Source organism: Sus scrofa, chromosome 16 (assembly GCF_054392235.1).
Source record: "Sus scrofa isolate SSC_HxYL_T2T_F1_AM1 chromosome 16, Sscrofa_HxYL_maternal_Yorkshire_Landrace_v2.0, whole genome shotgun sequence".
Classification (NCBI taxonomy): Eukaryota; Metazoa; Chordata; class Mammalia; order Artiodactyla; family Suidae; genus Sus; species Sus scrofa.
This window is the reverse complement of record NC_139398.1, coordinates 69,713,868-69,729,373: the sequence shown is the minus strand read 5'-3', so window position 1 is coordinate 69,729,373 and position 15,506 is coordinate 69,713,868. Positions and strand designations below refer to the sequence as shown.

Genomic DNA, 15,506 nt, shown 5'->3' with positions numbered 1-15,506 from the left:
CTTTAACCCACTGAGCAAGGCCAGGGATCTAACCCACATCCTCATGGATGCTAGTCGGGTTTGTTAACCCCTGAGCCATGACGGGAACTCCAATGGTGATACTTTTTCCTGAGAAATCTGATTAAAGTTATAGAAACCCATGGCATAGTGATACTGGGAGGTATAGTGAATCCTCGTCCTTGACTCCTCTTCCAACATTTACATAGACATTGTCCACATGCTTCCAGTCTCTGCTTCTTTCCACATAGATAAACCATGAAAATTTCAGCATGGGGGTATATACCTAGATAGTATATTAACCCATGAGCTAGTAAGCTCAATTAGAAATTAATACCTCCAGCCCAAATCATTCATGTGAACGGAGGAAAACTTTGGTCTTGACCTAATGAAATGTGTGCCGCCTTCCATATCTTACTCTCTTGCTTCACCTATTCATTCACTAAAATTTGTGCTTATTTAGTGAATATCTTGCATTCCAGATATTCTGATCAATATTGGGGATTAGAAGATGAATGAGACAAAAGCACTACTGTTGAGACACCCACAGTCTAAAGTAGAAGATAGCTATAAAAAATAAGATGATGAGAAAAAGAGAAAAACAGAGCAGAGGGCATAGTACTGTGAAAACAGAAAGAAAATATTCACTTCTGCTATAGTCATCTGTAAAGGCTCCACAGAGAAGGTACACTTGTGCTCAGTGTTGAAGGATGAGCGGAAATCTTCCAAATAGAGATGAAAATGGAGGATGTGCCAGGAGAAAGGAGCCTTTGCAAATTCACTGAGGGATGCCCCCACCTTGCCTCCTGATGGGTGACCTGTAGCCCAGAAGTGATTTAAAACATTGTACTGGGTACTTACTGTTTTTTATAGAAACTGTATCCTCCTCTTTGTACCCTACATAAGGCTATGAAATAAGTCAAGCAGCATAGAACAGAATCTGAACTGGATTTAAAAAAAAAAAATGTTCTCATGCAAATAAACATTTTTCTTTTCAAAAAGTATCACCATTTTCCTCTTGGTTTAAGTTAGTGTGTAATCATGTAAAGATTTGTTCTAATTGATACAGGTAATGACGTTATAAAGCATATATGAGTAGATAATATTTACAAATTTGCCAATTTGGCTTTGAGCTGAATCCTGTGTTATTGTGTCGCTTTGTGAGGAGGAAAGTAGAAAGTGGAATGCTCTTTTTTATTATTAAAGGAGGAATTTATTTCATTGGAAATAGTGCCAAGGTCCTTCCAGAGCATGAGTTCTCACTTTTAGTGAGGGATCATTTAAAATTTTTCCATATTCCCAAATTGTCATACTCTTTAGTTTCCATTAAAAATAATAAAAATAGAGTGTTATAACTGTAATTTTTGTCTATCATTTTAGCCAATTCTCCTAAGAGGAATGAGAGTCATCTGTATTTTTAAAGAGCAGAAAGAAATGACTATAGGCTTGCTTGTGCCCATTTTGCTAAATTTGCCTTTTTCTCAAACATTATCCCCTTACTTAGACAGAGAATAAGAACCTCTTCATCTTTTATTTATTTATTTATTTATTTATTTATTTATTTATTTATTTATTTATTGTCCTTTTTGCTATTTCTTGGGCCGCTCCGCGGCATATGGAGGTTCCCAGGCTAGGGGTCGAATCGGAGCTGTAGCCGCCGGTCTACACCAGAGCCACAGCAACACAGGATCCGAGCCGCGTCCGCAACCTACACCACAGCTCACGACAACGCCGGATCGTTAACCCACTGAGCAAGGGCAGGGATCGAACCCGCAACCTCATGGTTCCTAGTCGGATTCGTTAACCACTGTGCCACGACGGGAACTCCTCATCTTTTTTTTAAATCTTATCTTACTGTACCCCATCCTGTGCATTTATTCAATATTTTTATCTTTGCCTGTCATTTTAATACACAACATTTTGCCTACCTGAACTGTGAGAATTCCTTTTTAATCAGACTTCCAATCCTGGTCTTTCCTGGCCAACTCTGTCTGTTTGACACATGGGACCAAGCAGGTCAATTCAAGAGCACTGCAACTCTGCCATTTTTTCAGTCATAATTGGATATCTTAATTGGCAGTCATACGTGTGATTCCACTAATTACCAGCTGGATGAGCTTGATCAAGACCATTATGGCAGGAGTGCATCATTGAAGTCTACCGCTTATACCTGGCCATCTAATTGATCGCTTCCTACAATAACCCTCACCTTCCTTACTTTTACTCCCAGAGATCTGGCTTTTTTCATATGGACCTCTAAAATGCAGCATAGTTAATTCCAGCAGCCTCCCAACCACATTTAGTCCTCTAGCCTCTAATCTTTCTCTCTTCCTCTCTCTGTCTCCCCCTCTCTTCTTCCATGCCTCCATTTTTGTTATTTTATTTTTATACACATAAAATTTTAAACTATAATGTATTTAATACTTAATAACACAGAAATTCCGGTTTTTCTTTTTTTTTTTTTAAGGGTTTTGTTGTTTCAATTTTGGTATAGTTCTTACTACTTACTTCTGTCTCCAACACCTATTACCATTTATCAGCTCACTTAAGGTATTATATTCTCTTATGCCTATCCACCTTCTTTCAAAACTCATGTGTTGCCTACTTGATCTCAGTAGAGATTGGAGTTTATGGCCCCTATAAAATATTTATTTATAGTTGCAAGCAAGATAGGATTCCTTTTTAGAAAACTGAGGACAGGAGTTCCCGTCGTGGCGCAGTGGTTAACGAATCCGACTAGGAACCATGAGGTTGCGGGTTCGATCCCTGCCCTTGCTCAGTGGGTTAACGATCCGGCGTTGCCGTGAGCTGTGGTGTAGATTGCAGACGCGGCTCGGATCCCGCGTTGCTGTGGCTCTGGCGTAGGCCGGTGGCTACAGCTCCGATTCGACCCCTAGCCTGGGAACCTCCATATGCCGCGGGAGCGGCCCAAGAAATAGCAACAACAACAACAACAACAACAAAAAAAAAGACAAAAGACAAAAAAAAAAAAAAATTATAAACTTGAGAAAAAATGAATTATTAAAAAAAAAAAAAAAAAAAAGAAAACTGAGGACAAATAGTTAAATAAATTTCCCATAGTTGTGTTACCTAACACTCGGTCATCTTCTTTATTTTCTTTTTGTCCAAAACAACACTCATTTATTATCTCTTGGTTTTAGTTGGTCAGGAATTTGAGCACAGCTTGTTTGGGTCCTCTACTTCAGTTTTCCTCAGGAAGTTACCATTGGGTTTCAGCCAGTGTTGGAGATATATCTAAAGGCTTAACCAGGAAAGACTCCATGTCCAAGCTCACATGGTTATTGGCAAGACTTAGTACCTTGCGTGTTGTGGATCTGAGGGTGTTTTCCTCTATGGCTATCCACCAGAAGCCACATTTTGCCTTGTGGGCCTTTTCACACAGCAATTCGCAATATGACAGCTTGCTTCATCAGATAGCAAGAGAAAGTTTAGTGTGTGTGTGTGTGTGTGTGTGTGTGTGTGACTTTTTGCCTTTTCTAGGGCTGCTCCCATGGCACATGGAGGTTCCCAGACTAGGGGTCTAATCGGAGCTGTAGCTGCGGGCCTACGCCAGAGCCAGGGCAACATGGGATCTGAGCCGCGTCTGCGACCTACACCACAGCTCAGGGCAACACCAGATCCTCAACCCACTGAGTGAGGCCAGGGATCAAACCCGCAACCTCATGGTTCCTAGTCCGATTCGTTAACCACTGAGCCATGACGGGAACTCCAAGAGAAAGTTGTTTAAGCCAGGTATTCAGTCTTTAATTTCATCTTCTTTTCTGCCCACATTTTGCCAGTTATGTCCTACTAGTTTCTTTTTGGTTTGCATTTATTAAATTGAAGTATAATTAACTCACGCTATTATATTACTTTCAAGTGTATGACATAGTGATTCAGTATTTTTCCACATTATAAAATGGTCACCATGATGAATCTAGTTACTTTCAGCATACAAAATTATTAAAATATTTTTGACTATATCCCCTATGCTTTGCATTATATCCCTGGCACTAATTTATCTTAAAGCTAAAAGTTTGTACCTCTTAATCTCCCTCACTATTTTACTCATCCCCTGACCCCTGCCTCTCTGGCCACTGCCAGCTAGTTCTTTCTGTCAGTGAGCCTCTTTCTCTTTTGTTACATTGGTTTGTTTGTTTTGTTCTGTGATTTCATATTTTAGTGAAATCATATGGGATTTGTCTTTCTCTATCTGACTAATTTTACTCAGCATAATATCCTCTAAGTTCATCTATGTTGTTGCAAATGGAAAAATATCAATCCTTTTTTTTTGTCTGAGTAACATTTCAGTGTGTGTGTGTGAGTGTACACATGTATATCACATATATCTCCTGATGGACTCTTAGGTTGCTTCTATATATTGGCTATTGTAAATAATGCTATAATGAACACAAGAGTGCATATAGCTTTTCAAATTAGTGGTATGGGGTTTTTTTGAAAAATACACAGAAGTAGAATTGCTAGATTGTATGGTCAGTCTCTTTTTGATTTAGAAGGGAAACCCCATTTGTTTTTATAGTGTCTGTACCAATTTATATACTCCTGTCAACAGTGCATAAGGATTCCCTTATCACCACATCCTTGGCAACACTTGTTAATTGTCTTTTTGACAATAGCCTTCCTGACTGGCATGAAGTGACATCTCACTGTAATTTCAATTTGCATTTCCTTGATGATTAGTGATGTTGAGCTGCTTTTGCCTGTATTTATACCTTCTTTGGAAGAATGTCTTTTCAGATCCTCTATTTTTAAAATCATTTTTTAATCTTGAATTGTATGAGTTCTTTGTATATTTTTTGATACTAACCTTATCAGTTAGATCAATTTGCAAGTCTCTCCTCCAGTTCAGTAAGCTGCATTTTCATTTTGCCGATAGGTTCCTTCACAGTCGAAAAGCTTTTAGTATGATACAGTCCCATTTATTTATTGTTGGTAGATGCAAGAAAATATTGCTAAGACTAATGTCAAGGAGCATACTGTCTGTGTTTTATTCTAGGAGTTTTATAGTTTCAGGCCTTCCATTTAAACTATTTTGAGTTTAGTTTTGACTATGATGTGAGTAGTTAAATTTGATTCTTTTGCATTTAGCTGTCCAGTTTTCCTAACATCAGGTACTGAAGAAGCTCTCTTTTCTCCATTGCATGTTCTTGAATCTTTTGTCATTGATTAATTGGCCAGAGGTTTGTGGGTTTACTTCTGGACTCTTTATTTTGTTCCATTGATATATGTGTTTTTCTACCAATAGCATACTCTTTTGATTACTGTAGCTTTGTAGAATAGTTTGAAATCAGGAATCATAATACCTCCAGCTTTGCTCTTCTTTCTCAGAACTGTTTGGAATGTTTAGGGTCTTTTGTGTTTCCATACAGATTTTAAAATTACTTGTTTAGTTTTGTAAAAAATGCCATTGTTATTTTGATAGTAACTGTGCTGAATCTATAGATTTTCTTTAGTAGTATGGTCACTTTAACATTATTAATTTTTCTAATCTATGAACACATTATATCTTTGCATTTGTTTTGTCATCTTCAGTTATTTTCATCAATGTTTTATAGGCTTTCAAGTACAATTCTTCTACCTCCCTTGATTTATTTTTAGGTATTTTATTCTTTTTGATGCAATTATAAACATGATAATTTTCTTAATTTTTCTTTCTAATAGTTTGTTGTTAGTGCATAGAAACCCAATGGGTTTCTATATATTAATCTTGTATCCTGCAACTTTACTGAATTCGTTTATTAGTTCTAATGGTTTTGGGTAACATTTCTATGATTTTTTTTTTGGTATATAGTATCATATCCTGTGCAAACAATGAGAGTTTTATTTCTTCATTTCCAATCTGGATTACTTTTATTTCTTGTATGATTGTTGTCACAAGTGCTTCCAATAATATTTTGAATAAAACTGGTGAGAGTGGGCATCCTTGTTTTGTTCTTGATCTTAGAGGAAATGTTTTCAGCTTTTCACTATTGAGAATTATGTTGACTATATGTTTGTCATATATGGCTTTTATTATGTTGAGGCATGTTTCCTCTATATTTGCTTTGTTGAGAATTTTTTATAATAATTGGATGGTAAATTTTGTCAATGGGGTACCACCTCATACCAGTCAGGATGGCCTTCATTAATAAGTCCTCAAATAACAAATGCTGGAGAGGGTGTGGAGAAAAGGGAACCCTCCTACACTGTTGGTGGGAATGAAAATTGGTACAACCACTATGGAAAACATTGTGGAGTTACCTTACAAAACTAAATATAGAACTACCATATGAGCCAGCAATCCCATTCCTGGGCAAATATCCAGACAAAACTTTCCTTGAAAAAGATAAATGCATGGGTATGTTCGCTGCAGCACTGTTCACAGTAGCCAAGACTGGAAACAACCTAAATGTTACTCAGCCATAAAGAATAAGATAATGCCATTTGCAGCAACATGGATGGAACTAGAGACTCTCACCCTGAGTGAAGTAAGTCAGAAAGAGAAAGATAAATACCATATGGTATCACTTATATCTGGAATCTAATATATGGCATAAATGAACCTTTCCACAGAAAAGAAAATCATGGACTTGGAGAAGAGACTTGTCATTGCCAAGGGGAGGGGGAGGGAATGGGATAGACTGGGAATTTGGGGTTAATAGATATAAACTATTGCCTTTGGAATGGATAGGCAACGAGATCTTGATGTATAACACTGGGAAGTATATCTAGTCACTTATGATGGAGAATGGTAATGTGAGAAAAAGAATGTATATATGTATGTGTGACTGGGTCACCTTGCTATATAGTAGAAAATTGACAGAACATGGTAAAATAGCTATGATGGAAAAAATAAAAATAATTTTTAAAAATTTTGTCAGAACCTTTTTTTTGTATCTATTGAGATAATTGTATGATTTTTACCCTTCAATCTGTTAATGTGATATATCACATTCTTTGATTTTTAGATATTGAACCATCCTTGCTTCCCTAGTATAAATCCCACTTGATCATGGTGCATGATCCTTTTAAAGTATTGCTGAATTCAACTTGGTAATATTTGTTGAAGATTTTTGCATATTTGTTCATGACAATATTAACTTATATTGGTCTATAATTTTCCTTTTTTTGTGGTGTATTTATCTGGTTTTGGTATCCTGGTATAATGAGTTTGCAATCCTTCCTTCTTCAATTTGTGGAATGATTTGAGAAGGATAAGTGTTAACTCTTCTGCAAATATTGGGTAGAATTCACTTGTGAAACCTGGACTTTTATTTGTTGAAAAATTTGAATTACTGATTCAGTTTTACTACTGGTAATCATTTTGTTCATGTTTTCTATTTCTTCCTGATTCAGTCAGGGAGTTGCCTCTTTTTTTCTTTTCTTTTCTTTTTTTTTTTTTTTTTTTTTTTTGTCTTTTTAGGGCCATACCCACAGCATATGGAAGTTCCCAGGCTAAGGATCAAATCAGACTGACAGCTGCCAGCCTATGCTACAGACACAGCAATATGTGATCCAAGCCACATCTGAAACCTATACCACTGCTTATGGTGATGCCAGATCCTTAACCCACTGAGCGAGTCCAGGGATCAAACATGCATCCTCATGGATACTAGTCGGGTTCATTAACCACTGAGCCACAATGGGAACTACAGGGATTGTATATTTCTAGGATTGTATCTATTACTTCTATGTTGTCCATTTTAATGGCATATAATTGTTCATAGAAATCTCTTAAATTTCAACAATTTTTAAAATTTTTTTCCTATTTTATTTATATTTGCTCTGAGATTTATAAGGTCTTTTTAATTTTCTTCTACTAACTTTTAATTTTGATCATTTTTTTTTTTATCATAGTTCCTTTAGGTGTAAGTTTATGTAGTGTATTTGAGATGTTTCTCATTTCCTTAAGGTAGGCTTATATCATTATAATCTTTCCTCTTAGAATTGCTTTTGCTGTACCCCATAGCCTAGTTTGGATTATGTTATTATATTTCCATTTTCACTTGTCTCCAGTTTCTTTTTTTCCTCTTCAGTGACCCATTGGGTTAGCCTCAACATTTTTGTGTTATTTTGCAGGTTTTTTCTTGTCTCATACTTGTTTTCAGTCTTTGAAAACAATTATTGTAATTTTTGTCTGGCTTAGCATCTTCTGGAGAATGTTTCATGTGTTCTTGAAAAGAATGTGTACTCTACTGCTTTTGGATAAAATATTCTCTCTATATATCTGTTAAGTCTACCTGCTATAACATGTCATTTACGACCAGTATTTTCTTACAGATTTTCTCTGTGGATGATCTATCCATTAATATAAGTGGGGTAATGAACTCCTCTACTAATATTGTATTGTTGTTTATTTCTCCCTTTATGTTAATATTTGCTTCATGTATTTATGTGTTTCTATGTTGAGTATTTACATATTTATAGTTGTTATATCTTTTTATTGGATTGATCCCTTTATCATTATGTAATTATTTTGTCTTATTACAGTCTTTGTTTTAAAGACTACTTGTTCTATTATAATATTGCTACCTCGGATTTCTTTTTGCTTCCATTTGTATAGAGTACCTTTCTATCTCTTTATTTTCAGTCTGCATGTGTCTTTAGTTCTAAAGTGAGTCCTTTGTAAGCAGCATACAGGTGGGTCTTGTTTTTTTATTCAGTGAGTCTATGTGGTTTTCTTTCTTTTTTTGATTGGATCATTTAATACATTTAAAGTAGTTATTAATAGATGTGTAATTTTTGCCCTTTTGTTAATTGTTTTCTGGTTGTGATGGAATTCTTGTTTGTTTCTTCCTCTCTAGTTTTTTTCCTTTGTGATCTGATGGCTACCCTTAGTGCTATATTTGGACTCCTTTCTCTTTTATGGGTGTGTGTCTCAATGATAGGTTTTTGGATTATGGTTACCATGGAGCTCATATGTAATATCTGTATGCCTGTGTCAGGGTATGCCCTTTATGGGCTTCAAGAGCCTTTCCGTTATAGTGGGAGTATCTACTTTGGGTACATTGTAGGCGAGGCTGGACCCTGGCCCATTTGGCTGATAGCTCCTGACTGGTGTAGTGGTTGCTGGCCTGCTGATGGGCAGAGCTGTGTCCCAGAGCAGCTGGCTATGGAGCCCATGGCATATTGGGCTGGTGCTGTCCTTCTGGTGGATAGGTAAGCCCTTGGCACTAATAGGTGAGAGGGAGGACTCCAAAAGGGTGCTTGCCAGCATGAGTATCCTTGTAGTAGAATGAGCTCCCCAGAATGGCTTCTTCTGGCATCTCAATCCCCAGGAATTGTCCAAGGTGCCTCCTGCCTCTATGACGGATTCTCCAAGATCAGCAAGCAGGTCTGATCCAGGCACCTTTCAAATCAATGCCTCTATGAGGGGAGTTAGAACTTGAGAGATTTTGTGTGCACCTTTATGAACAGAGCCTCTATTTTCCACAGCCCTCTAGCTCTCCTGTACACAATCCGTGCTGGCCCTCAAAGCCAGATGTTCTGGGTACTTGTCTTCCTGTTGTAGGTTCCCTAAGCAGGGAAGCCTGATATGGGGCTTGGAGTCCTCACTCCTTGGGGAAAACCTCTGCAGTTGTGCTTATCCTCATGTTTGTGGGTCATATACCCAGAGGTGAGGGTCTTTACCCCCCAACCAATCTTATTGTACTTCCTTATTTATATCTTTAGTTGTGGAACATCTTTTTTTGTAGTCTTCAGGTCATTCTCATAGATAATTCTCCGTAAATGGTTGTAATTTTTGTGTGCCCATGGGAAGAAAAGAACCCAGGGTTTTCTGGGCCTTCTATCTTGGCCACACCCCGCAAATGCCCAGTATTTTAGTGCAATTCAATGTCTTTCTTTTACTCCAGTGTTTCCTAAACTTGAGTGTGCTTCAGAATCACATGGAAGTCTTGGTAAATGTATTTTAAGTCCCATTCAGAGTTTCTCATTTACTAAGTCTGAAGTGGGGCTTACAAACTTGTATTTCCAAGTTCCCAGCTCATACTGGATGGGGAACCATACTTTGAGAACCACTATGTTTTGCCATTATGCTTTTCAGGTTTATCTTTATCACATTATTTTGCTTACTTTTAAGATGAGATTAATATATGATGGAAAAAATAAAAATCATTTAAAATAAAAAAATAAAGGATATAAGGTTAAAAAAATGATATCACTTGTATGTGGAATCTAAAATATGGCACAATGAATCTATCTACAAAACAGAAGAAGACCCACAAATATAGAGAACAGACTAGTGGTTCCCAAGGGGAAGGGGGAAGGGAGAGGGGTGTACTGGGAGTTAGGAGTTAGTAGATACAAACTATTACATTCAGAAAAGATAAACAACAAGGTCCTACTATATAGCACAGGAAATTACATCCAATGTCCTGGGATAGACCATGATGGAAAAGAATATAACACAAATATATATGTAACTGAATATATGTCTGTATAACTGAAAATATATATGTAGTATAACTGAGTAACTTTGCTGTACAACAGAAATTAATACAACATTGTAAATCAAATATAGTTTAATAAAAAAAACTTTAAAAATTATATCTATCATCCTCTCAAGTTTCCTGTGTGTTTCAAATAATTATAAAACTGCTAAAATGCTACAAAATAAATATGAAGCTGGTCTCCTTCACCAGAGTATAAGCTATATGAAAGCTGGATCATGTCATGTTCATTTTGATATTTCTTGTCCCTGATAAATAGTACTTTATATTTTTTGTTGAATAAATGTATGAATAAAAGGTAAAATCTCGTGCTCGATTAAAATTAACTAAAAAGAGAAAAAGATAGAAGTAGAAACCTGGTCCCTCCCAATCAATAACTATTTAAATTCAAGAAAATAATTCCTAAAGAATGTGTATGCTTCTCTGATTTATTTGGTAGCTTAGTTATGCTTGTGTTAAGAATGCAAAAGGAAGCAGTGTATCATTCACTGATAGTGCTTGTTGTAATAGTTTCTCCTCTGGGTGGGAAGAGTTTCGACATAAACATTCAAAGAATTGTAATCACTATCCAGAGAGCGCATCCTCTGCCCTGACAGTTGGAAAATGACTCTATATGCTGACAGCCCCACAGGATGGGACATGCAATAGCTCTGCTACTACTGTGTAATGTTGCTAAACTGAATTGACTACACCCATAAATTGTGGGAGAAAGTGAGGGTGTATAATCTATACTACTCTTAAATTATTATGGGAGATCAACTTGCAGGTGTCCCAGGGAATCTGTATAGTAGAAACCATCGGTTGTTTGGATTTTTAGGGCCGTACCCAAGACATGTGGAGGTTCCCAGGCTAGGAGTCAAATCGGTGCTATAGCCGCCCGCCTACGCCACAGGCACAGGGGATGTGAGCTGCATCTGCAACCTACGTATGCCACACCTCATGGCAATGCCGGATCCTTAACCCACTGAGCAAGGCCAGGGATCAAACCCTCATCCTCATGGATACTAATCAGATTTGCTTTTGCTATGCCACAACGTGAACTGCCAGTTGTTTGGGTTTTAGATTGTCTTTGTCCATAACCATCCCCAGCTCAGTTTCATTCACTTGCTCTCCACCTTTGTTTAAACCTTGTGTTCTTTCTCTTTCACAGTACTTCTCTTTTCTTTAAAATAAATGCTGTCCAAATGCATTGTTATACCTCATGGCCATAATTTCCTTCCCCTCCTTGTACCCATGACTCCAGAACAGCTTTGTTAAGGACACCAGTGATTCACAATAGAAGTCGAAAGGGCACTTCTTAGTCCTTAGTTACTTACCAGCTCACCATATTCCGCAGAGTCAGTCAACCATACCTCCTTCTTGAAGACACTCACCTCTTAGCTTCCACCCCACTATAATTTTGTGGCTTTATTCCTTCCTGTCTGACCACTACTTCTCAATCTCTTTTGCAAGAGACTCTCTCTGAAACCTTCCTGAATATCAAAATTCTTCTCTCTCTACAAACTTTCCCTAAGTGATTTTCCATAACTGTAAGTTTGTGTCAACCACACGCTAATACTTACCTTTTCTCAACACTCATCCATGCCTCTCCTTTGAGGGATCGGTTATGGATCCACTGCCCTTTGAACAGCTCTACTTGAGTTTCATTCAGGTTTCTCAAACTTAAAATGCCTAAATTTTACTCTTGAATTCTCATCTCCTCCCTTCACCAACATTTGACACTTCCTCTCTCCGCTACAATATCTAACACACAAATTCATGTCGGCGTTAGCCTATCTCTTCATTCCTAGCTGCATTATCCACTCTCTTGTTTGCTTCATCATTGCTGTCTCTAGACCTTTACCCATGGCTAGTTATCAGTCTCAAATGCTGTTCTCCTCATTCTTTATCCAGATCTTTCCTATTCATCTGCAACTGTTAATTTCAGTATTCTTTATTTGGAGACCTTTCCAGACCCCTCAATCCCACTGGTACTCTCTCAGGGCATTTGTCCAATTCTTTATAGCATTTAACATGATTCATAATTCTACTTTTATATGAAAGTTATTGTATGTTATCTCCTTTATTTCATTTCCCTCTCTCTCTTTCTTCTTTTAAATGTGGCTTTGTAAACCTAGACAAATTGGAAGAGATATATCTCCTGGATTACCAAGATATATAATTCTGTCTTAAATCATCTAGGACTAACTCTCTATGTTGAATGATCCATTCATTTATTAATTTAATTAATTAATTCTTGAGATTCTACTTATATACTTTTATAGCCTGTCTTCTATTTCCCACTAATTTGCTGAGCTATAATGACAAATTAATTGTTCGTGAAAACAGTAACTAACTTATAGAGATGTTTTGAGAAGTAAATGAGTTACTATATGCACAAAAGTGACTAGCACTTAATGAACTCCATGTAAGTATTAGCTAGCCTTATGTTTAATATCACCATTATTCAATCATTACCTTTTTAGGCATGGAGTTATATAGTGTTGAACAAAATAAAGTTTTATACCTTCACATAGCTTATATTCTGTGTAATGCTAACTGTGATCCTTTGACCAAATCTGGCCCACTGACCATTTTTGTAAATAAAGTTTTGTTGCAGTACAGCTAGCTCATTCCTTGACAATGACTTTGAATAGTTGCCACAGAGATTGTATGCCCCTCAAAGCAGTAGATGTTTACTATTTTTCTCTTTCTAGAAAAAGTTCCCTCAGCTCTTGTTGTAATGGGGATAGACACATGTTCTTTAGGAGATAGCCTAGCCAGTGAAAAATCCACTGGTGTCAGGGAAATCTGGATTAATATAATTTTTTCATTCTACTACAGTCTTCTTGCATGTTTTTAGCATGCCGCATATCTCCCTAAGCATCAATTTCCTTAATCTCAAAAAGGGTTCAGTGTCTAATCTGAAGTATTCTTTCAAAGTTAAATGATAAAATATATGCAATGTACCTCACAATCTTGGTACTCAAAAACATTTCCTCTTTCCTTTTGGAGAATAAAGGATTTATTTTATGTCAATATTATAAGTATTAACATTTATTACAACTTTACAACTACATGAAACCATTTTAGATTAGAAGTTGAAAAACCACGGTCTGTAATAAGTTTCAGTAGAAGAAAAATAAATTTTAATTGCAGTAAATGCAAAGGAAAGATATGTTAAATTCCACCTTCCATTCTAGTGCTGTTATGTTAATATGTTACCATCTTAGTCTTGGTTTAAATTTGTCATAGTTAAGTTAAAGTTTTAAATCCCCTATATGCCAATGATTATTCACTTCTAGTTAAGTTTCTAAGGTGCTCCTAGTGCAAAAAGCAACTGAAATTATTATGTAAACTCAATTATGTAAAAAGGAGAACAATCTGACTCTCTGAGGGAAATAATTTGATTGTTTTTTAAAGGTACCTCTTTAATAACAGCTTAAAACAATAAATCTATGAAGATTTGCTTTTTTTTTTCCACAGTAGTTAACCAGTCAGTAATGTTGCTTACAAAATTCCAATTTAAAAAATGACCTTTTAAATATGCCATATAAAATTAAATTTTAATGAGTGATAATAAATGGTGATACTTTTCACAGGAGGAAACACAATGCTTGCCTGGAGCCCTTGTTTCTTGTCATCCACTTCCCTCTATTATTGTATCTTCCCTTTCATTCTTTTCAAGGGAAGATGATGGGACAGCACACTTTGAAGGACCCAAGCCTGTTTTAATACTGTACTTACCAAAGGCAGCCTTCATCACTGGCTAATTAGGCAGACGGACCTCCCCTGCTTTAGTGATGATTTTTTTTTTTTTTTTTGTAGACTGCTGCTTCATCCCTTCATAATGATAGTTCAAGGTATTTAAGCATTCCTTTGATTATGTGGCCTGATTGAAAAAATAAGTCTTCATGAATGGGCGCAAAAAAAGTGTCCACTAGATGAGAATTTCACTTTGCTACAGCAAAGACAGAAAAGTCTTCCACCATGGTCAGCTTTCAAGTGGCAAACACATTTGGAGGCCCATCAAATTCAATCTAGGAAGAGAAAAGCATAAAGGCCAGGGGTATAAGAGACATTATAGGCTGACATCTGCAAATAGCTGGATGGCTTCCTTAATAAAATAAGAATGGTCAGCAGGGCTTCTTAGGCCAACATGAACAGTCTGTTATTAACCCTCTGGGCCACTCACATTCATTGTCCTGTTTACCAAACAAGAACAATTTATCATAAATGTGTGATAATCATGGCAAACATAATTATTAATTGATTATTTCTCATTTAAATTTTTTAAGAATGTGAAGCTTTCTGCTAATTTTACGATGCCACACTGTCTACCCTTTTTGCCCTGAGGATCCTATTAGCAGAGAGCTGAGCAATTCAGTTTCATCAGAAATAAATTATGCCTCCGTTCTTAAAATATAAGTACTGAAGGACTCTAAAGATTAGAAATTCTTTTGAAGCCCCCATCACTTGAAGTTTTTTTCCTTGATGTATAGAGTTTCTGGTACTGATGTAAAACAACACATCTTTCTAAAAGTTCAGAGCCCCGTCACCTTAAAAGAACGCTGACCAGGATTACGGGGGAGGTACAAAATGAAACACATTACCATGGAAGGCGGGAATGTTCGGTTCCTCAGAAGCTGTTTCCAAGACAGGCTGCTTGTGCATTACAGAGTGGGTAGGTGACGAAGCGAGTCACCCTCTGTTTGAAAATGATTAGAAAACTGCAATTCCCCAGAAACATGAGGTGAATTCTCACTTGCCTCACCAAGGGTCTGGGGATAGAATGACACCTTTAATTATGAAGGACTGTTGGTACCACTCTGGTAACAAGCTGCTATACATGAAACCCTTAATTGCCTCAGAATCAAATATTTCATGTAAATGCATTTCCATCTTAAGTGCAGTTGTTGGTGCAGCTTTCATTATTTTTCCCTGCCAGCGTATGATAGAAGGAAGTGGTTGTGCCAACTCTTATTTTACTGCTATTTTATTGTCAGTTTTGCCCAATGGCTAAGGAGCTAGCGTGTCTTTTCCAGCCATAACTTATTATTTTAATAGCCATGGCGGTGC

The 15,506-nt window shown here is 36.7% G+C and overlaps 1 protein-coding gene across 1 annotated transcript in view; it reads left to right on the top strand.

Moving 5' to 3' along the window:
- LOC146395649 (uncharacterized) overlaps positions 1–15,506 on the top strand; it is a 2,307,895-nt gene that overhangs the window by 1,798,259 nt on the left and 494,130 nt on the right. The gene's annotated exons all lie outside the window — the stretch shown is intronic.